Source organism: Herpailurus yagouaroundi, unplaced genomic scaffold, assembly GCF_014898765.1.
Source record: "Herpailurus yagouaroundi ecotype Mexico unplaced genomic scaffold, PumYag 140, whole genome shotgun sequence".
NCBI classification, from domain to species: Eukaryota; Metazoa; Chordata; class Mammalia; order Carnivora; family Felidae; genus Herpailurus; species Herpailurus yagouaroundi.
Genome location: NW_024412395.1, coordinates 31,781,730 through 31,804,781, shown reverse-complemented (window position 1 = coordinate 31,804,781; position 23,052 = coordinate 31,781,730). Strand labels below are relative to the sequence as shown.

At 35.3% G+C, this 23,052-nt stretch overlaps 1 protein-coding gene across 3 annotated transcripts in view; it reads right to left on the bottom strand.

Moving 5' to 3' along the window:
* The window catches only part of EPC2 (enhancer of polycomb 2), a 121,296-nt gene that overhangs the window by 79,713 nt on the left and 18,531 nt on the right, over window positions 1-23,052 (bottom strand). The window lies entirely within an intron of this gene.

The window sequence follows — 23,052 nt, the reverse complement described above, 5'->3', positions numbered from 1 at the left end:
TTCAAATTTAAAAAGCTCAAATAATGCCAACAAAGATGAATTCAAAGAAGCCCACACTAAGATACACTGTAATCAAACTGTCAAAAGTTCAAAGACAAAGAAGGAAATCTTGAAAGCAGCAAGGGAACAGCAAGTCATCATGTACAAGGGAACACCCATAAAATCATCAGCAATTTCTCATCAGAACTATTACAAGCCAGAAAGGAGTGGGCTGATATATTCAAAGCGCTGGGGAAAAAAAACTGCCAACCAAGATACTGTATCTGGAAAAACTGCCCTTCAAAAATAACTAAAGAATAAAAACCCACTCAGGTAAAAAATAGATGAGGGAATTCATCTCTGATAGACCTACCTCATAAGAATTGCTAAAAGGAGTCCCTTCCAGTTGAAACAAAAAGACACTAGAGAGCAACACAAAAATATCCAAAAACATAAAAATCTCTAGTAAAGGTATATATAGACAAATACAGAATCTTGGAATACTGTAATGGTGGTACATAAGTCACTTTTAATTCTGGTATAGAACTTAAAAGATAAAAGCATAAAAACAGGTATTAAACATAAAACTATGTTGATGACACAAAACATAAAAAAAATTTAATTTATGACATCAATAATTTTAAAGCAGGGAAAGAGATGTAAACAGCTTGAGCTTTTCTATGTAACCGAATTTACAAGTTTAAAAAAGACTGTTAGGATCTATACAAAGTTTTATGTAATACTGATGGTTTACTCACAAAAAATACCTACGGAAGATCCACAGAAGAAAATGAGAAAACAATCAAAGCAGGTCACTTTGTGTTAATGAAACACAAAGGAAGAGTAGCAAAAGAGGAAAAGAGGGACAAAATAACTACAAGATAAATAGAAAACAATAAAATGGCAAGAGTAAGTCCCTCAGTATTAGTAATTATTCTAAATGTAAGTGGATTAAACTCTCCAATCAAAAAACATGGAGTAAATGGGCCACCTGGGTAGCTCAGTCAGTTAAGCAGTTAAGCATCTAACTTTGGCTCAGGTCATGATCTCATGGTTTAAGAGTTCGAGCCCTGTATCAGGCTCTCTGCTGTCAGCACAGAGCCTGCTCTGGATCTTGTCCCCCTCCTCCCCTCCCCTTTCTCTTACTCTCTCTCTCTCAAAAATAAACACTAAAAACAAAAACAAAAACAAAACCCAAAGATTAAAACAACAACAACAACAAAGAGTGACTGAACAGACTGCTATACACTGTCTACAAGGCACTCACTGTAGATAGAAGAACATATAAAACCATAAATGAAGGGATGGAAAAACATATTTCATGCAAATAGTAACCAAAAAAGAACAGGAGTGACCATACCTAGATCAAAAGACATTACACAATGATAAATCAGACAGCTCACCAGAAAATTATGACAATTATGAATATATATTATATGCACCTAACAGGAGTGCACCAAAATTTGTGAAACAATGACAGAATTAAAGGGAGAAAAAATAAGACAATCAATAGGAGATTTCAATACCCCGCTTTATAATGGATAGATCAACCAGAATATCAGTAAGGAAAAAGAGGACTTGAACAACAGTAGAGAGCAAACAAACTAACATACATATCCAGAACACTCCACCCAACAACAGCAGAATACACATTTTTCTCAAACACACACACAGAACATTCTCCAGGACAGATCATGTGTTAGGCCACAAAACAACTTTCATAAAATTTAAGAAAAGATGAAATCATACCAAGTATCTTTTCCAACCACAATGGAATAAAACTAGAAAACAGCAAAAGGAAAACTGGAAAATGCACAAATATGTGGAAACTGAACACACTTCTGAGCAATCAGTGGATCAAAAAAGAAATCACAAGGGAATTCAGAAAATACTCAAGACATGAAAACACAACATAACAAAACTTAAGTGATGCAGCAAAGGCAGTATTAAGAGGGAAGTTTATAGCAGTAAATTCCTACTTACATTAGAAAAGAAAGATCTCAAATCAACAACCTAACTCTACATCTCAAATAATTAGGAAAAAGAACAAAACCCGAAGTTTACAAAAGTAAGTAAATAGTACAGATTAGAGCAGAAAAAAGTAAAATAGAGAATAGAACAAAAAAATTTAATGAAACTAAAAACTGTTTGGAAAAAGCCAAAAAAATTGACAAAACTGTAGCTATGTGAACTAAGAAAAAGTCCCCCAAACCAGAAAAAGAGGACATTAAATGAGAAAAAGAATTATAAGAGACTACTACAAATAATTATGCACCAACAAACAGGGCATCTAGAAAAAACAGACAAATTTCTAGAAACATATAGCTTACCAAGACTAAACCATAACAAATAAAAAAATCTAAATAAACCTGTAATTAGGAAGGATATTAAGTCAATAATCAAAAACATCCCAAGGTATTTGAAAAGAAAGGCTCAACACAGATGGCTCCACTGGTGAATTCTGCCAACATTTAAAGAATCAATACCAATCCTTATCAAGCACTTGTCAAATAATTGAGGAGGAAAAACTTCCAAATTCATTTAACAAGGCTAGTATTACCCTCATACCAGAATCAGACAAGTACTACAAGGGGAGGTGGGAAAAATGAGTAAAGGTGGTCAAAAGGTACAAACTCCCAATTATAATCTTAATAAATTCTGGGGATGTAATGTACAGCATAGTGACTATAGTTAAAAATATTGTATTCTCTCCTTGAAAGTTGCTAGGAAAGTAACTCCTAAAAGTTATTCAAAAATGTTCATGGATTGTAATACTTAATAAAAGAACTACCATAACATCCAGCAATCCCACTTACAGGTATATATCCAAAAGAACTGAAAACAGGATTTAGAAGAGATATTTACATATCCACATTCAGTGCAGTATTACACGCAACAGCCAGTGGTGGAAGAAACCCAAATGTTTACTAACAGATGAGTGGAAAAACAAAATGTGGTGTACACATATAACAGAATATTAGCTTTAAACGGAAGGAAATTCTGACAGATGCTATAACATGGATGAACCTTAAGGACATTATGCTAAGTGAAATAAGCCAGTCCTGGTCACAAAAAGGCAAATATTGCATGATTTCACTTAAGTGTGGTCTAAAGTAAATTCTTTTTTTTTAAGATTTTATTTTACTAAAAATTCTTTTTATGTTTATTTTTGGGAGAGAGAGACCAAGCACGCAAGCGGGGGGGGGGGGGGGAGGGAGAGAGAGAGAGATGCGCAGAATCCAAAACAGATTCCAGGCTCTGAGCTTTCAGTACAGAGCTCAACGCGGGGCTTGAAATCATGAACTGTGAGATATGACTTGAGCTGAAGTTGGATGCTTAAATTCAGCTCCCCAGGCACCCCTAAAAAGACTCATTTTTAAAGTAATCTCTACACCTCTACACCTAACATGGGGCTCAAACTCACAACCCCAAGATCAAGACTTGCATGCTCTACTGACTGAGCCAGCCAGGTATCTCTAAAGTAGTCAAATTCTTAAAAATAGAAAGTAGAATGGTAGTCACTAGGGACTGGAAGAAGAGGAAAAAATAAACTGTTGTTCAACGGGTACAGTTGCAGTTTTCCAAGAAGAAAAAGTGCTTGATACCTGTTGCATAACACTGTGCATAGTACTGTACACTTAAATATGGTTTAGATGGTAAACTTTAGGTTATGAGTTCTTCACCACAACATTAAAAAAAAAAAAGCTTATTAAGTACCTGGCAAAAGTAATCCAGAACAACCAATTCTGACATATATTTGAATAAAACTATTTCAAAACTAATGAAAAAATCCTCAAGGCCTCTAAATAAACAATAATAGTAACAATAATAGTACTTATTATAAATTAATGTTAGTACAGTAACTCAAATGGCAAAAAAATAAAATCAGACTAAAATCACACTTCAAAAACAACATAATGCAAAGCATCAATGAAGCAACATTTTTAGAAAGCTCAATGAAAGATATGAACCAAGGATTTTATACCCACCTAAGTTGTCCTTCAAGTATCAAGGCAACAGAAGGAACTTAAGAATTCTATTGGGCACTTTTGACAAATCTACTAGAATATCACTGTTAAACAAAAATATAATGCAAGCCACACATGCGAGCCATATCCTTAAATTTTCTAATAGCCACACTTAAAAGAGTAAAAAACAGATGAAAGTAATTTTAATACATTTTATCTAAGCCAATTACACATCTATAACGTTATTGTTTCAACATGCCATCAAAGTTTTTTCTCCCATGCCAAAATCTAGTGTGTATTTTACACATATAGAACATTTAAATTCGAACTAGCCATATTTCAAGTGCTCAACAGCCACAAATGACTACTGGCTACATACTCCACAGTATAATACATCTTCATCTTGGCTTCATCCAACCAAGAGGCAACCAAGAGGCAACTCTAATAAAATTTTACTTACACACACACACACACACACACACACACACACCTCTCATAGATAGTCAAAGGATGAAAGACTAATGTACAAACATCTGCACACTAAAGTGGAAATAATGCAACTAAAAACAGATGGACGGAGTGCCTGGGTGGCTCATCAGTTGAGTGTCCAACTTCGGTTCAGGTCATGGTCTCATGATTCATGAGTTCACACCCTACATCGGGCTCACTGCTGTCACACAGATCCACTTCGGATCCTTTGTCCCCCCCTCTCTCTGCCTCTGCCCCGCTTGCACACTTGTACTCTCTCTTTCAAAAATAAATATTTAAAAAAAAAAGAAGAAGGAAAAAAAGCCTTCTCAAATAGAAAACATGCACTATAACACAATACAAAAAAACTGTTAAATATTATAGTAAGAGTTGGGACCAAATGTATTCAGTCCTATCAATAAATATGAATGGACTTATCTATGAAAACAAAAAAATTTTCTACTTGTTTAATAAGACTCAACTATATGCAGTGTACAACATCCCCCCCCCCCAAAAAAAAGTGGTTGGGGAAAAAGCAAAATTAAAGGAATGAAAGTTTATCAAGTAATGGAAAACAGTAAGAAAGACAAACAGATCCTCATTATTAGATAAGTAGAGTTCAAGTCAAAGAGCATTAAGCATGACCCAAAACTCACAATTCACAATAAGGGTTTTTAAATTTTTTTTTTTCAACGTTTATTTATTTTTGGGACAGAGAGAGACAGAGCATGAACGGGGGAGGGGCAGAGAGAGAGGGAGACACAGAATTGGAAACAGGCTCCAGGCTCTGAGCCATCAGCCCAGAGCCTGATGCGGGGCTCGAACTCACGGACCGCAAGATCGTGACCTGGCTGAAGTAGGACGCTTAACCGACTGCGCCACCCAGGCGCCCCACAATAAGGGTTTTTAATATCTACATATCATTCATGAATGTCTGTATCTATAGATTTTGGATATCCATACAGATTTAAGAATATCTATACATCAAATGACACGGCAACCATTTTATAAAGCAAAAGCTACAGGATATGTAAGGACCGATAAATAAAAACACAGTACTAATATTAACTAACTTTACCACACCACTCCCAGCATAAGGTAAGTCAAATGGACAAAGAATAAGCATGGACCTAAGCACCGACCTAACTTTAATAAGGCAGATCTTATAGCCATATATCAAACTTTACACCTAATGCTCCTCAAGTTCACAAGCAACTGATAAATGTAATCATTTATCAGTTAAGAATTACAAAGACTAGGGTATTATGAATGGAGTAAAAGGGATAAGGAAAGAGACAATTCTGAGTAAACCCCTTTGTATGGTTTTGAAGTTTTAAAACCTTATTAATGTTCAACATGCCCTAAAGATAATTAAAATCAACAAGGATGTGGGGAGAAACCAAAATAGTACACAAGGAGAAACAACAAATAAACCTCCCTCAATAGAAATGAATATTCCATACATCCACAATGAAGAGAATGGGAAACAAAGGTATTTAGGTTCCTTTGGAAAATAATGATTTGAAATTCATCTTTAAAACTTTGACAACATGGGGCGCCTAGGTGGTGCAGTCGGTTACGCGTCCGACTTCAGCCAGGTCACGATCTCGCGGTCTGTGAGTTCGAGCCCCGCATCAGGCTCTGGGCTGATGGCTCAGAGCCTGGAGCCTGTTTCCGATTCTGTGTCTCCCTCTCTCTCTGCCCCTCCCCCGTTCATGCTCTGTCTCTCTCTGTCCCAAAAATAAATAAACGTTGAAAAAAAAAATAAAAATAAAATAAAAAAATAAAACTTTGACAACATATACTTCAAAGGACTGTTGTGATGGTTATGTAAGTTTAAAAGGTGTTCAGAAGAGTTCATGGCACATTCTAAGGAATAAAAGTTTCCTGTTATTAAAACATATCAGAGAACTACAATCCTCGAAACAGTGGCATTTTAAGAAGATAAAAAAAAATTAGAAATTTTGACAATTAAAACCCTTTTTTCAACACCCATTCATAACACAAAATTCCCTGAAAGAAGGAAATGTCCTGAACCTGATAAAAAGCAGGCACCCATGGAAAACCTATGCTTAATAACCATACTTAATGGTCAAAGACTGAATGCTTTCCTCAAGTTCAAGTTCAAGCCAAGGAAGTCTGTTCTCACCACTTGTAGCCCACATTTCACCTAAGATTCTAGTCAGTACAATGAGAGAAGAAAAACAAACACAGACATGTAGACTGGGAAAGAAGTAAAATTATTTGTACATGATATGGTTCATGTAGGGAGACAATCCTGGGGTATCTTAAAGGCTCCTAGGGCTAAAAAATGAATTAACAAAGTTGCAAGTCAATATTAAACACTCAAGTAAATTTCCATATATCAGTAACTGAAAAATGTAAATAAAAAGCAATACCACTTACAACAGCATCAAAACTACTAAATGCTTAGAGACAGACTTAACAAATTATGTGTAAAACTTACACAGCAACATAAATGTAAATATTACATGTTCCTGGATTGGAGGGTTCAATGCTGTTCCAAAAAAATTTTACTTGGGTAGATTTTCCCCTAAATTATTTAAATTTCTAATAAATCCCTATCAAAGCCCTACCACGTTTGTTCCTTTTTTTTTTTTTTAACAGAAATGGACAAGTTGATTATAAAATTCATATAGAAAGGCAAAAGAAAAATAGCCAAAATAACTCTGAAAAAGAATAAATGTGAAAGACATACACAATCTGACTACTAAATCATAAGTTTTAAATTATAAAGCTAAATTAATCAACATCACTAGCATATGAGCACATAAAACAACGGAAAAGTCTAGAAATAGACCCACAAACACACAGATAATGAATTTGAGACAAAGGTGTCAATCAATGGGGGAATTAAATGAGGGTAAAGATAGTCTTTTCATCAAATGGTTTGAACATGAGTTTGGGGGAAAAATGAGCCGATACTCTTAACTCATACTTTACACAAAAATTAACTCAAAATAGATCACAGACTCTAAATATAAAGCCTAAACTTATATCTGTAAGAAAATATAGAAGAAAAATTTTAGCAACCCTGGTTTTGGCAAAGATTTCTTAGGACACAAAATGCATTGATTATAAATGAAAGAACTGACAAATTAGACTTCCTAAAAATTCAAAAATTATGCCATTTAAAATACAAGAAAATGAAAAGACATGCCAGACTGAGAAAAATATTCACAATACATATGTGAGCCCTTCTATGCAGAATATATAAAGAACTGTTATATCTCAATAATAAACCAACCCAATTTTGTTTAACAAAATGAGTCCATGATTTAAACAGAAACTTCACAAAGCACAGTAATAACCAATAAGCACTTGAAAAGATGAACATCTTTGTATCAGAAAAATGAAAAATAAACCCATAGAAAGTTTTGATTACACACTCACAAAATGACTAAAATTAAGAAACTGGCCAACACCAACTGTTGGTGGCAATGTCAAATAATATCACCCCTAAGGAAAACTATTGGGTAGTTTCTTATACAGTATAAATATATCCTTATCACATGACCCAACCATCTTACTGCTAAGTACGTACCCAAGAAGTGAAACACATGTTCACAAACAACTTGCACATGGATGTTAACTGCTATTTTGCTCACAACAACCAAAAATTGGAAACAATACAAATGTATATCAACAGATACATAGACAAAATGAATACATTCATTCACTGGAATACTACTCAGTTAAAGGGAGGGGAGGGGTCAAACTAATCACACACACACACACACACACACACACACACACACACCCATAGGCACAACAATGAATTATATCAAAAGTATGCTGAGAAATAACCAGACACAAACAGCCATATACTGTTATGGTTCCATGTATAAGATGTTTGTGGACAGAGTAAACTAACCTATAGTGATCAAAATCAGATCAGGAGCTGACTGAAATGGGGGTGGAGGACAGGACTATAAAAGGGCTCAAAGGGGACTTTTGTAGGGAATGAAAATGTTCTACTTATTTTTTGGAAGGGTGGTTACACAGATATATTTGTTTATTAAAACACAGAACCACACACAAAATAAATGCTTTATGCTGTATGTAAATCACTTCAATAAAGGTGATTTTTAAAATGAAGAAGAGGGGCACTTGACTGGCTCAGTCGGTAGAGCATGCCAATCTTGATGTCAGGGTTGTGAGTTCAAGGCCCACATTGGGCTTTAAAAAGGGGGAGGGGTTTGCAGGAGGAGGAAGAGGAGGAATAATAATAACCTGTGATGAAACAAAAATTTAATGTAAACAAAACATGCTGGCAAGGCATTATTTACAAAGCTAGTGAATTGTAGTAAAACAGACACTTTCAAGAATGAGTACTAGTGAATGTGTTAAAGTGTAAATTGGTATGATCTGGAGTACAGTTTGGGAAGATGTTTCTAAGCTTTAAATACATCGTCCTTTGAGTCTTCTTAAATAATGACATCTGAAAATATTTATGCATTAAGTAGAAAAAGCAGGAAACAAAACCACATACTGAAGATAATCTAAAATATAGTAAGGTAAACAGAATAAGATGACAGCATGAATAAATGTAGAATTTTTTCAAAAGCTAGTAAGGAATGTGCCAAAGTAAAAAAAAAAAAAGATTCAAAAGTATTAAATAGTGAAATTATAAGTGATCTATTTTCTCCTTTACATTTTCTGAAGTTTATTCAAGTAATATGTATTACAAAAAGCAACCCGTGTCAATCTTTAAAACTACTCATTTGGTATCCCTGTCAGAGTCAAAGAAAGAAGAGACGGAGGAAGACAAAAGGAAAAAAGACTCTATATAAGTCCTTATCCTATTCTAATTAAACCTGATTCTCTTCTAGCACCTTCTAAATCTGATTCTCAGTCCTAGAAACATATTAAAGTCACCTGGAGAAACCATATATGGACTACATGGGAGATAAAATTGTTCAAAGGATTCAGTAGCTGCCTTTCATTCCAACAAATGTGAAATACATACAGTGGAATATTATTCAGCCAATAAAAAAAAAAGTACTGACGTATGATACAACATGCATGGACCTTTAAAACACTATATAAGTGAAAATGATCAGATACAAAAGGCCACATATTGTATGATTCCATTTGCAGGAAATGTCCAGATATAGGTAAATCCACAAAGAAAGTGTTTTAGTGGTTGCCAGGGAGTGGTAAAGGTAGTAGGATGGAAAGTGACTATGGGTATGGGATTTCTTCTTAGGGTGATGGAAGTGTTCTGCAACAAGATAGTTATCATATTGTATAACACTGAATTTACGACACTGTATAGCACTGAATGTATTAAAAACCACTGAATGCACACTTTAATATGTGAATTATGTTAAATTGTCTTATAATTAAAAAAATGCAAAGAAAAAAAGATCAAGTGACAAGGAATGAATTCACGCTTCTACCTGAAGCGACAAAAAAATCTGATGAGAGTTGAAACAACGGTTTTCCAGACATTGGACATTAGGCAATGAAGGACAATGATACTTGAGAGAAGTAAAACAACAAGTGGGGTCCTACAATTGCCTCAGCTTACTATTTTGGAAAAGTTTCCATGCCATGGAACATGAAAGTGAACTACGACAGAGCCTAAAAGACTTCAGGAAATGCACAGACAGAAACAAGAGTCTGAGAAGATGAACCTAAGAATACAGTACCAAAAAGGAAAGAATTGCAGAGAGTGAACCTAGGAGATCTGCAGAATTCTCTGAAGTATTCCACATAGTCCTCATCAGCACAGGTGTGTGAACTACCTGACACTGGAGAAAGAGCTATCCCAAAGGATTAGAGGGAAAATTGTCTGTCACTCAGGGCCAAGAAGAGCACCTGTTCCCATCAACTAGCCTGGAAAAAAGACATGCTACACACAGAAGAAAGAAGTAAGGATGACATTAAATTTCTCATCAGAAACAGTGCAAGTGAGAAGACTAGAGCACCATTTTTTAAATACTAGATGAAAAAAACTATCAAGCTATAATTAAATATCCAGCAAAAATATTTTCAAAAACAAAGGTGACGTTAGACATCTGTTGTACAAAAATGCACATACAGTTAACAATACTGAAATTTATATTTATAAAAATGTTAAGGATAAATTTACTTGCTTTACCACATACAAAAATGGGGAAAAAACACTTTTAGACATGCAAAAGCTTAAGTATTCATCACCAGTAGACCTGCATTACAAGAAATGTTAACAGAAGTCCTTTTGGGAAGAAGGAAAATGATACCTAATGGAAGTCCAGATGAAAAGCAAGAGTAATAATAACTACAAGGATAAATACATACATCTTTCTCTTATCATTTACAAGTATGTGAAAAATAATTGGCTGTTTAAATAAAAATAATAAGTATGTACCACAGGGTTTATTACAAGCGTGAAATGTATGAAAACGACAGCATAAGGTCTTAGCAGGGAGAAATGGAAATACACTATTTCAAGGTTCTTACACTATACATAAGTAGTATATCACACGAAGGTAGACTGTGATAAACTAAAGATATACAGATGGTCCTTGATTTTTATGATGGTTCAACTTGCCATTTTTCCACTTTACAATGATTTGAAAATGATATGCACTCAGTATAAACCATACTTCAAAATTTTACTCTTGATCTTTTCCTGGGCTAGCACTATGTGGTACAATGCATTCCTGTGATGCTGAGCAGTAGCAGTGAGCTACAGCTCCCAGTCAACCACACAATCATGAGGGCAAACAATCCATACATTTATAACCATCCTGTACCCATAAATCCACTGTGTTGCTCACTTTCAGTATTCTATAAAGTACATCAAATATTCAAAACTTTATCATAAAAGACTATGTGCTAGATGATTTTGCCCAACTGTAGAGTAAGCGTCCTGAGTACTTTTAAAGTAGGTTAGGCTAAGCCATGAAGTGAAGGTTGGGTGCATTAAATACGTTTCAACTTACAATATTTTCAGCTTACAATGAGTTTACTGGGAAATTAACTCATTTTAGGTCAAGGAACATCTGTATATTATAAACCCTAAATCAGAATTTCTCAATCTTGGCACTAGCGACATTCTAGGCAAGGCAAGTCTGTGTTGTGGGAGGATGGCTTGTGCATTGGAGAATGTTTAACAGTATCCCTGACTTCTATCCATGAGATGTTGGGAACACAAATTGCAACCTCCCCACACTGTGAAAATCAAAAATATTCCTGGACATTACCCAATGTCCTCTGGGAAATAAGAGAGACCCATCTGACAACGATGTCTCTAAAGCAATCACTTAAAACAAAAAACAAAAAACAGTAATAGGAAATAAGCCAAAAGCAGAAACAAAATGCAATCAGAAAAAATAATCTAAAAGAAGGTAGAGTAAGAGAAAAAGAAAACAAGAGAAGAAACAGAAAACACTGTTTGCTTCCACAGCACAGACACTAAATTGGAACAACTGTGCAAGGATGAGATGCAAAATCACGAAGCATTCTATATTTTTTAGAGGTGCCTAGCTAGCTCATTTGGTAGAGCATGCGACTCTTGATCTAGGGCTTGTGAGTTCAAGCTCTACTTTGGGCACAGAACCTACCGAAAACAAAAAACACAGAAAAGAGTAAGATGACAGAGTGAAACCTAACCATATCAAAAATCATATTAAATGTCAGTGAACTAGGAATAGAGGGGAACCTCCTCAACTCGACAAAGACTATTTACAAATTATCATCTAACATCATCATAGTTCATGGTGAGAAACTTGAAGCTGTCCCACTAAGATAACTTACATAGGAAAAATGTCCCCTCTCATCACTTTGTTTCAACACTGGAAGTTAGTGAAGTGAAGTAAGACAAGAAAAGGAAGTAAAAGGTACACAGATTGAGAAAGAAGACACAAAACTGCTTTGTTTGCAAATGTTATGAACATCCATGTAGAAAATGAAGTATTTTGTCATTTCCTCAAACTAGTAAGTGATTATAAGCAAGGTTGCAGGATTCAAAGTTAATATACAAAAACTAAATCACTTTCCTATACACCAGCAATGAACAAGTAGAATTTGAAATTAAAAACACAGGATCATTTACTTTAGCATCTCCCAAAATGAAAGACTTAGATATAAATCTAACAATTATCTATGAGGGAAAAACTACAAAATTCTGAGGAACAAAATCAAAGAACTAAATAACTTATTCTAGATTCATGGAGAAGAAAGCTCAATTTAAGAAGTCTCCAGGGGCGCCTGGGTGGCTCATTTGATTGAGCGTCTGGCCGGCTCAGGTCATGATCTCACGGTTCATGGGTTCGAGCCCCACATCGGGCTCTGTGCTGAGGCTCAAAGCCTGGAGCCTGCTTTGGATTCTGTGTCTCCCTCTGTCTCTGCCCCTCTCTCACTCATGCTCTATTTCTGCCTCTCAAAAATGAATAAAAGTTTAAAAATTAAAAAAAAAAGTCTTCAACAAATGGTGCTTTAAAAACTGGACATCCATATGCAAAATAATGAAACCAGATACAGATCTTACCTCTTTTACGAAATACAAAATGGATCACAGATCTAAATGTAAAATGGCAAACTCTAAAACTCCTATAAGGCAACACAGAAGAAAATCTAGATGACGCTGGGCATAGCAACGACTTTTTAGATACAACACTAAAGGCACCATCCATGCAACAAATTGATAGATTAGACCTCATCAAAATTAAAAACTTCTGTTCCGTGGAAAAAAACTGTTCAATGTCAAAAAAAAAAAAAAGAAAAAAAAAAAAGAAAAAGAAAAAGAAAAAGAAAAAAAGAAAAAAGAAAGAAAAGCCAAGCCACAGAGTGAGAAAAAAAATCTAATGAAGAGCTGTTATCCAAAATATGCAAAGAACCTTTAAAACTTAACAATAAGAAAACAAGCAAGCTTATTGAAAAATGGGCCATGGACCTTAACAGACACTTCACCAAAGAATATATACACATAGCAAATAAGCATATGAAAAGATGCTCCACACTGTACATCAGGGAAAACTAAATTAAAACATACCACTACACCACTATTGCAATGGCTCAAATCCAGAACAGTGGCAACATCAAAAGCTGGGAAGGATGTAGAGCAACAGGAACTCTCATACATTACTGGTGGTAATGCAAAAACATACAGTCACTTTGGAAGAGTTTGGCAGTTTCTCACCAAATTAAAATGCTCTTACCATAAAACACAGCTATTGTGCCCTTGATACTTAAACAAAACGAGCTGAAAACTAGTAACCACATAAAAACCTACCCACGGATATTTATTCATAATTATCAAAACTTAAAGGACTCAAGATGCCCTTCAGTTGGTGAATGTATAATGTGGCACATCCAGACAACAGAACATATTAATCAATGCTAAAAAGAAATGACTTATCAAGCCATGAAAAGACATAGAGAAACCCTAAATGTATACTACTAAGTGAAAAAAGTCAAACTGAAAGGCTACCTACTATATGATTCCAACTAAATACTATTCTGGAAATATAAAGCAATGTACACAGTAAAAACATCAGTGGATGAGGAGGGTTGGGGGCAATGGCACTGAAAATACTCTGTGTATACCATTATGATAGACACATGTCATACATTTATTTGTTCAAACCCACAGAATGTTAATGTAAACTATGGACTTCAAGTGATTATGATTTGTCAATGTAGGTTCACTAACTGTAACAAGTTTATCACTCTGGTGGAGAATACTGATGATGGGGAAGGCTATGCATGTATGAGGACAGGAGATATATAAGAAATCTCTGTACCTGCCCCACAATTTTGCTATGAACCTTAAACTGTTCTTCTAAAAGTATAAAATCCTGGGGCACCTGGGCAGCTCCAGTTGGTTAAGTATTGGACTCTTGATTTTGGCTCAGGTAATGATCTCATGGTCCAGGAGATAGAGTCACAGTGGGGCTCTGCACTGAGAGCTTGGAGCCTGCTTGGGATTCTCTCCTTCCCTCTCTGCCCCTCCCCTGCTCACACATGTGCACTCTCTCTCAAAATAAGTAAATTTAAGATGCATGCCTCTAGATATGGAACATTATTTTTAAAAAGGGTAAAATCTTTCTTTATGTTTATTTTTAGACAGAGAAAATGAGAGAGCATGCACGTGTTGGGGAGGGGCAGAGAATCCCAAGCAGGCTCCATGCTGCCAGTGTAGAGCCCTACTGTCAGCGTAGAGTTTGACACGAGGCTCAATCTCATGAACCATGAGATCATGACCTGAGCTGAAATCAAGAGTGGGAGGCTTAACCAACTGAGTCACCCAGGGGTCCCAACAATCTCTATCTTAATAGTGGTGTTAACATCATTTACATTTAACATGATTTTTTAATTAGGATTTTATACTTTTAGGGGCCCCGTGTGTGGTTCAGTCAGTTGAGTGACCGACTCTTGATTTCAGCTCAGGTCATGATCTCGTGGTTCTGAGATCAAGTCCCGAGTCAGGACGCTCCGCACTAGGCACACTGGGCATGGAGCCTGTTTGGGATTCTCTCTCTCCCTCTGCCCCTCCCCCATTCGTGCGTGCACACATTCACTTTCTTAAAAAAAGAGACTGTTGGACTAGGTAAAAACAAGACCCTATTATAAGCTGCCTATAAAAAATGCACTTTGAATATAAAGATTTAAGTAAGTTAGAGGTAAAAAAAAAAAAAAACGAAAAAGATAAACCATGCTAACGCTTAGTCATAGAGATTTAATATGACCATATTAGCATCCAACAAAGATTTCAGAACAAACTACCAAGGATTAAGAGGTTTATTTCATTGGGGAACCTGGCTGGCTCAGTTAGAAGAGCATGCGGACATTGATCTCGGGGTTGTGAGTTTGAGTCCCACATTGGGTGCAGAAATTACCAAAAAAAAAAAAACCACCCTAAAAAAAGGAAATTTATATTTTTAATATTTATTTTTATTTTTGAGAGAGTGCACACACAAGTAGAGGAGGGGCAGAGAGAGAAGGAGACACAGAATCCAAAGCAGGCTCCAGGCTCTGAGCTGTCAGCACAGAGCCCAATGTGGGGCTAGAACTCATGAACTGTGAGATCAGGACCTGAACCAAAGTCAGACATTTAACCGACTGAGCCACCCAGGCACCTCAAGAAGTTTATTTCATTATGCTTAAAGAGATCCATCAGTCAAAAGGACATAACAACCCTACTCATTTATGCACCTAATAACAAAGCTTCAAGATACATTAAACAAAAACGAGTATAAATTAAAGGGTAAAAAGGCAAATTCACAATTACAGAGGTTTTAATACCATATTTTCAATAACACATAAAACAAGTAGACAGAAAATCAGCAAAGATATAGTAGTAGACTTTAACACTACTAGCTAACTTGATCTAACTTAAAAAAAAATTTTTTTAATGTTTATTTTATTTTTGAAAGGGACAGAATGCGAGTGGGGGAGAGGCAAAGAGAGAGGGAGACACAGAATCCAAAGCAGGTTCCAGACTCTAAGCTGTCAGCACAGAGCCTGATGCAGAACTGAAACCCACAAACTGTGAGATCAAGACCTGAGCCAAAATCGGATGCTTAACTGACTGAGCCACCCAGGCACCCCTAACTTGATCTGACTTTTACACAGTGCTCCATCCAAAGGCAGCATACACCTTCTTTTCATGTTCACAGGGACCATTTACCAAGACAGAACATACTCTGAAAAGCGTATTACATATTTCAAAAAGTTTATAAGAATTCAAACCATATGTCCTCAGACCACCATGCAATCAAGTTCGAAATTCATAACAGAAAAATCTCTGTGAAACCATTAAATATTTGGAAACTAAATAACACTTTTCTAAATAACCCCAGGGTCAGAGGTATCAAAAGGAAAATTACAAAGTATCTTAAGGTGAATGAAAATTTAAACAAAAAGTTGCAAAATATTGCTAATAGAAAATTTATTGCACTCAATACTTACATTAAAAAGGTCTTAAATCAATAACATTAGCTTTCACCCTAAGAAACTAGAAAAAGAGCATATTAGACCCAAGTAAGCAGAAAAAAGGAAATGATCAAGATTAAAGTGGAAATCAAGGGGCGCCTGGGTGGCGCAGTCGGTTAAGCGTCCGACTTCAACCAGGTCACAATCTCGCGGTCTGTGAGTTCGAGCCCCGCGTCGGGCTCTGGGCTGATGGCTCGGAGCCTGGAGCCTGTTTCCGATTCTGTGTCTCCCTCTCTCTCTGCCCCTCGCCCGTTCATGCTCTGTCTCTCTCTGTCCCAGGGATGAATAAACATTGAAAAAAAAATTTTTTTTTAAAAAGTGGAAATCAATAAAACAAAACAAAATCAACAGAGAAAAACCAATGAACCCAAAAGCTGATTCTTTAACAAAATCAATAAAATTGATAAGCTTCTAGCCAGACTGATGAGGGGAAAAGTGGGAAGACACAAATTACCAATATCAGGAACATAAGAGGAAACATCACCCTAGAGTGTATTATGAACTTCATACCAGTAAACTTGTCAATAAGTGAAAAGGACAATTTCCTTAAAAGAAACAAACTTTTGCCAAAGTTCACTCAGGAAGAAACAGATAATTTGAATGACCCTCTATTACAGAAACTGAGCTATAGTTAAAAATCCTTCATACAAGAAAATTCCAGGGACAGATGGCTTCACTGACAAATTCTACAGAATATTTGAGGAGGAAACAGCAATTCTACACAAATTTTTCCATCATACAGAAGTGGAAAGAATACTTATCAACTCATTCTATGAAGCCAGTATTACGATACCAAAACCAGAAAAAGACATTTCAGGAGAAGACAACTACAGATGAATATCCCTTCAGATACAATCATCCCAAACAAAAATTTAGCAAACAGAATCCAACATGTTAAAAGGAGAATACATGACCAAATATGGTTTATCCCAGGAATGCAACATTGATTTCAAAACCAGTGTAATTCACTATATTAATTTTTTTAAGCCATGATCATTTCTATACACAGAAAAAGCATTTACAAAATCCAACATCCTTTCTAAAAATTCACAGAAAACTAAAAATATATAAGAGAATTTCTTCAATCTGATAAAGGAGATCTACTAAAAACAAAACCCACAACATCGTACTTCAGTGAAATACTGAATGCTTCTCCCATAAAATTAGGAAGACAGGGATATCTACTCTCAATATGCTACCTATCCATTCCTCTAATATTCTAAATACTGCTTTTGTAAGTAAAGTTATATGTATTTCATTAATTTTGCCTCCCAAAGAAATATATTAGCTTTAGCTAAAAAATCAATAAACAGTCACATTACTAAGGTTTGTTTTTTTCTATAAAAGTGGATTTAAAGACATTTATCAACTAAACAGGTAAGTGCCCATTTGCAATAAATTCTTTTTAGAATTTAATAACAGGGTAAAGATTTTTCTCTTCTGAAAAACAGCTGTGTTAAATTTTAAATGAATAAGAACTGAATCACCCTCAGTTTCTCTATCTTAACTGCCTGTGGGGATTTGAAGAAGAAAAGAAGGTAAGAGGACTTTAATGGCTGTAGTAACTGATACCTTAAGCAGAAATGTAAAAGTGAAAGTAATCTTATTGTAGAGACATATTTTATCACACACGTTATAATTCTAGAACCTGACTTACAAATCCAGTTTTGGAAAACAAGTCAATCAGAAGTTATATAACAGCAACTAGTTCCACTTGATAAAGTAACTAATGATTAATCTTTGTTATCTAATTGTTGGGTTTTTGAAACCTTGTTTTAAATTGAGAATTTCCTGATGCTGATTAAGACCCTGACCTTCAACATCAACACTAATTTAGGAAGGTGATAATAACATCAATGGCTGGCTTGCTCTTAAATATCCACAAACAACAAGAGAAATGAGCAGTAGTAGTGAAAATTCAAAACTACGCAAAAATAAATCACTGACACAGGGTTTTAAAAAGCATTATTTGATACTGAGCAAATTCATCTATTGATTAACAAAGTTATTTCCGGTATAATTTTGCATTTCTTGAATACTAAGAGTAGAGAGACAGCTCTTACAGAAAATTTCAAGATACCTATATGTGAAAACAACTAAGAATTCGATCACTGGTTATGCAAAGGAAAAATAAGAACATTAAAAAAAAAAAAAAAAGCTAGCAAATTGGATTCATTCACCCTAGAAATTACACAGAAAGAAAATAAGTATCTCTCACCCACAAAAAAACTGTGCCAGACTATAGAGCTCTATACTTGGAAAAATGCTTGGAAAGCAATTCTTCCGGAAACCACCAAATCTGAAATGGGCAATAGACAAAAACACTCTACTGCCACTATGAAGGAAGCAATCACATAGGGGAGGTGGGGGAGGCAGAATACTCTGCATTCATCAATATTATGTTAGATTTTAAAAAACCATCCTCCATCTCCTGGACCCATTTGAGAATTTCATAGAAATGTATCAAAACCCTCAGATGTTACAGGAAAAAAAAAAAAAAGGTTGAGAACTACTGCTCTAAACCCAAGCTTCTCAAATTCTAATGTGCATATGAACCACCTAGCGATCTTTTTAAAATGCACATTTTTGATTCAACAGGTGTAGAATGAGACTTCAAATTCAAGCAATTTTAACAAAACTCCCAAGTAATGCCATATCCACAGACCAAACTGAACAGCAAGGTTCTAAACTATGCATCTCACAAAAGGTATCTTTATGGTATAACCACTCTGGAAAACAGTTTAACAGCTTTTCAAAAAAATTAAACAGTTTTAATATACCCACTATATAATCAAGCCGTTTAATCTCCAGGTATTTACCCAAAACAAATGAAAACAGATGTACACAAATGTTCACAGCAGCTTTATTTGCTCAACTGGTGAGTGGATAAACTGTGGTATATCCATAAAAGACACTACTCTCAGCAATAAAAAGGAATGAATTATTGATACATGGTATAATATGTATGAATCTCAAACAATCATGCTGAGTGAAAGAAACCAGACCAAGAAAGAATATATGCTTAATGACTCTATTTATATAAAAATCTAGAAAATGCAAACCACTAATCCACAGTGACAGCAGATTAGTGTTTGCCCGAAAAAAGGAGAGAGGACTTATAAAGGAGCATGAGGAAACAACTTTTAGAGATGGTAAATATGTTCATTATCTTAATTGTGGTAATAATGGTTTTACAGGTGTATACAAATGTCAACAAACTGTACATGTTAAGTATGTGCTGTTCATTCATCAATATACTTCAACAAATCTATTTTAGAAAGACATCTTTCAAATAGAAAATTTGCTATACATAAATAATTAAATTCTAACTTTTGAAAACCCATGTAATACTGTGATAACAAGAAATACACATTCGATGTGAGTCCCAATTCCTGGCACAGAACTCCTAAAACTCTTGGAATTTCCTAAGTGATAAGTGTGACTTGATATTCCTAACAAATCCCTTTCAAGCATATATAGTTTATGTTATGAGGTGACTTTTGGAAAGCATCTAAGCATGGTGGCTGGTTGTCAAGAGAACCAATCATGTGATTAGAGAATTGGAACTTTCAGTCCCAAACCTAATCTCTGGGGAGAGGAGATGGCCTACAGATTGTAGATCAATCACCAATAGTTAATTAATCAATTATGCCTATGTAATGAAGCCTCCATAAAAAAACCCAAAAGGACTAGGTTCAGAGAGTTCACAGGCTGATAGATACATGGAGGTGGCTGGAAGAGTGGCAAATTCCAAGAGGGTATGGACACCCCGTGCCCCTTTCCCCATATGTTGCCCTATAAATTGCCTTCTCCCTGACTGTTCCCGAGTTTTATCCTTTTATTAATAAACCAGTCATCTACCACGTAAAACGTTTCTCTGAGTTCTGTGAGCCACTTTAGCAAATTAATTGAACCTAAGGAGTGGGTGGTTGGATACGTTGATCTAGAACCAGTCAGTCAGATGCACAGGCGACTACCTGAACTCGTGATTGGCATCTGAAAGTGGAGGAGGGGAACAGTCTTGTAGAACTGAGCCCTTAGCCTTTAGGATCTAATGCTATCTCCAGTGTCAGAACTGAGTTGAATTGTAGGACACTCCGCTGATGTCAGAGAATTGCTTGGTGTGTGTGTGCGGGGGGAGGGGGGATCCCCCACACTGGAATAGATGTCACAACTGAATATATACACCTTTACACATATGCTAAGATTAAGAACTTTCCCCCTTGCAGTGGGGTAGGCAGTAGTGGTGAAAGGTGACTCAGAGGGACAGCCATTTAGGATCTTTCTTAACTCCAAGTAACCACTGAAAACGTGTACTGTAGAGTAGATAAGAAAGCCAGTGGTGATCCAATAATAGACTACAATTTAAAAAAGAAATCTTAGTCTGTTTCAGTAAAACCTGGAATTTTGCTAACTATGTAACTATATAAACAGGATTTTGCAAAATACAAAATTATAGTTAGACACCTTTTGAGAAGTCAGTCTCACTCCCACCAATGTCCACTCTCTCAACTACCATTGTCTCCCCAGGAGTGAGTTGCTATCCACCAAGGTAGTCAATCATCTCACCTTACCCCTAACACAATCAACTGAATCAGGCTAGATACCTTACCTGAATTAGGTCAATCATATTATATCTCCTGGGAAGTTAGAAATGAGAGTGAATCACTACTCTCAGCCAGAGATTTCTGCTTAAATAGATATAAATTTAGAAGCTATCGAGTGGCCACCTTGGGCCAACAAGACGCCAAATCTCTGTAAATCCTGTTACAGAGAAGAATGTATTAAGACTAAAAATATTTTTAAAAAGAATAATACCTCATCACCAAATGGTGTTCATTCCACAAATGCTGGGGATGATTCAATATTATAATTCATCAATAATGAACAGATCTGAAGGGAAAATCTCCACAAATTCCAAAAAGGCATTTGAAAATATTCAAGACTCATTTATGGTAGAAACACTAGAGGTTTACATATTATTTTTATGAAACTACATACATATGTATAATATTCTACTGTAAGTACCTATATATTTTTTTAACGTTTATTTATGTTTGAGAGGCAAGGGGTGGGGGAGGACAGAGAGAGAGGGAGACACAGAATCTGAAGCAGGCTCCAGGCTCTGAGCTGTCAGCAAAGAGCCTGACGCGGGGCTTGAACTCACAAACTGTGAGATCACGACCTGAGCCAAAATTCGACCTTTAACCAACTGAGCCACCCAGGTGCCCGAGTAAATACCTATTTTGTTTTCTATGTCTATAAATCAGTCTAGAATAATCTACATCTTATTTAATGGAGAAACACTACCAGCAGTCACACTGAAGTAAGAAACAAAGATGCCCATTATCCTTACTACTATTCAATATGGAATGGAAACAATTTTCCAACAGAAATTTTAAATAATGAAAGGTAATGAGAAGCACACTAGTTAGAAAAGCAGAAATAAACTATCTCTGTAAGTAAGTTAAGTGATATTTATAGCTCAATAACTCAAGAGAACCCATGCAAAAGTAAGTACAATCAGGTAACTTAAAGTCACAAGATATAAAATTAATATATAAAAATCAATAGTTTTTAAAAATACAAATAATAAGTTATAAAGTATAATAGAAAACAAGGTAACATTTACAATAGCAACCAAGTAAATAAAATTCTGAGAAATAAGTTTAACCAAAAACAAAGCAAACAGAAAAAGAATGCTCCTGAAAATAAATATAACTAGACTCTAACAAATGAAGAGACAAATCATGTTCTTGGATAAAAAGTCAACATCACAAAGATGTCAATTATCTATAAGCTAATTTACAAATGTATGGTAAGTGCCAGTAAAACACCAACATTTTCTTTCTGAAGTCAGACAAAATTATAAAGGTCATATGGAAAAATAAACGAGCAACAATAGTAAGGAAAACTCTGAAAAGGAAAGCAGTAAGAATGTTAAAACTAGCCTCACCATGTATTTTTTAAATGATAAAAATATAAAAATAAAACAATGAAATGATTGATATTACAACAGTATATCTTCAAAAAAACGTGTTTTAAAAAGTCTTCTGCCCAATGAAACAAAATAGAAAATTTAAAAATAAATCCAAATGGCTAAGAAATTTCAAAGGTGATGAAAGTGGCATCTCAAACCAGGAAGAAAAGATTTTTTTTAAATGGTGTTTGGACAACTGGACATGCATTTAGATGGAAAAAAAAAACAGACCTACAGAGCCATGCGTACTAGAACAAATCAGACAGGTTCTAGAAGAAATCTTGAGGTAAATTTTGAGAGAGGTGGCAAAACGACCTTAATTTTAATTAAAAAACCAGAAGCATTCTTTCATTAAGAAATGAAAATTTTGGCTACATAACAACCAATATCCATCAAGAGGACACTGATTAAATGTACAATGGAACACCACCTACTTATAGTATTTAACAAATCAGAATCAATGCCTATCCCACAGGAATTTTTTTTAACAACTGTATTTATGCCTTAATCCCTTGTTTTGGGGAATCCCTGTTCCTTCCTCCCCAAACTCCCTTTACACCAATGATCAAAATGCAAACTGCCATTCTCTTATACCATCCACTTCTCAGGCTACAGTAACTAGGGTTAATCCAATAATTGACAAGATGACTCAGGCTGGGCCACAGATTTCTCAATCTGAAAGGAAGAAATTAAAAAGCAAATCTCTCTCTC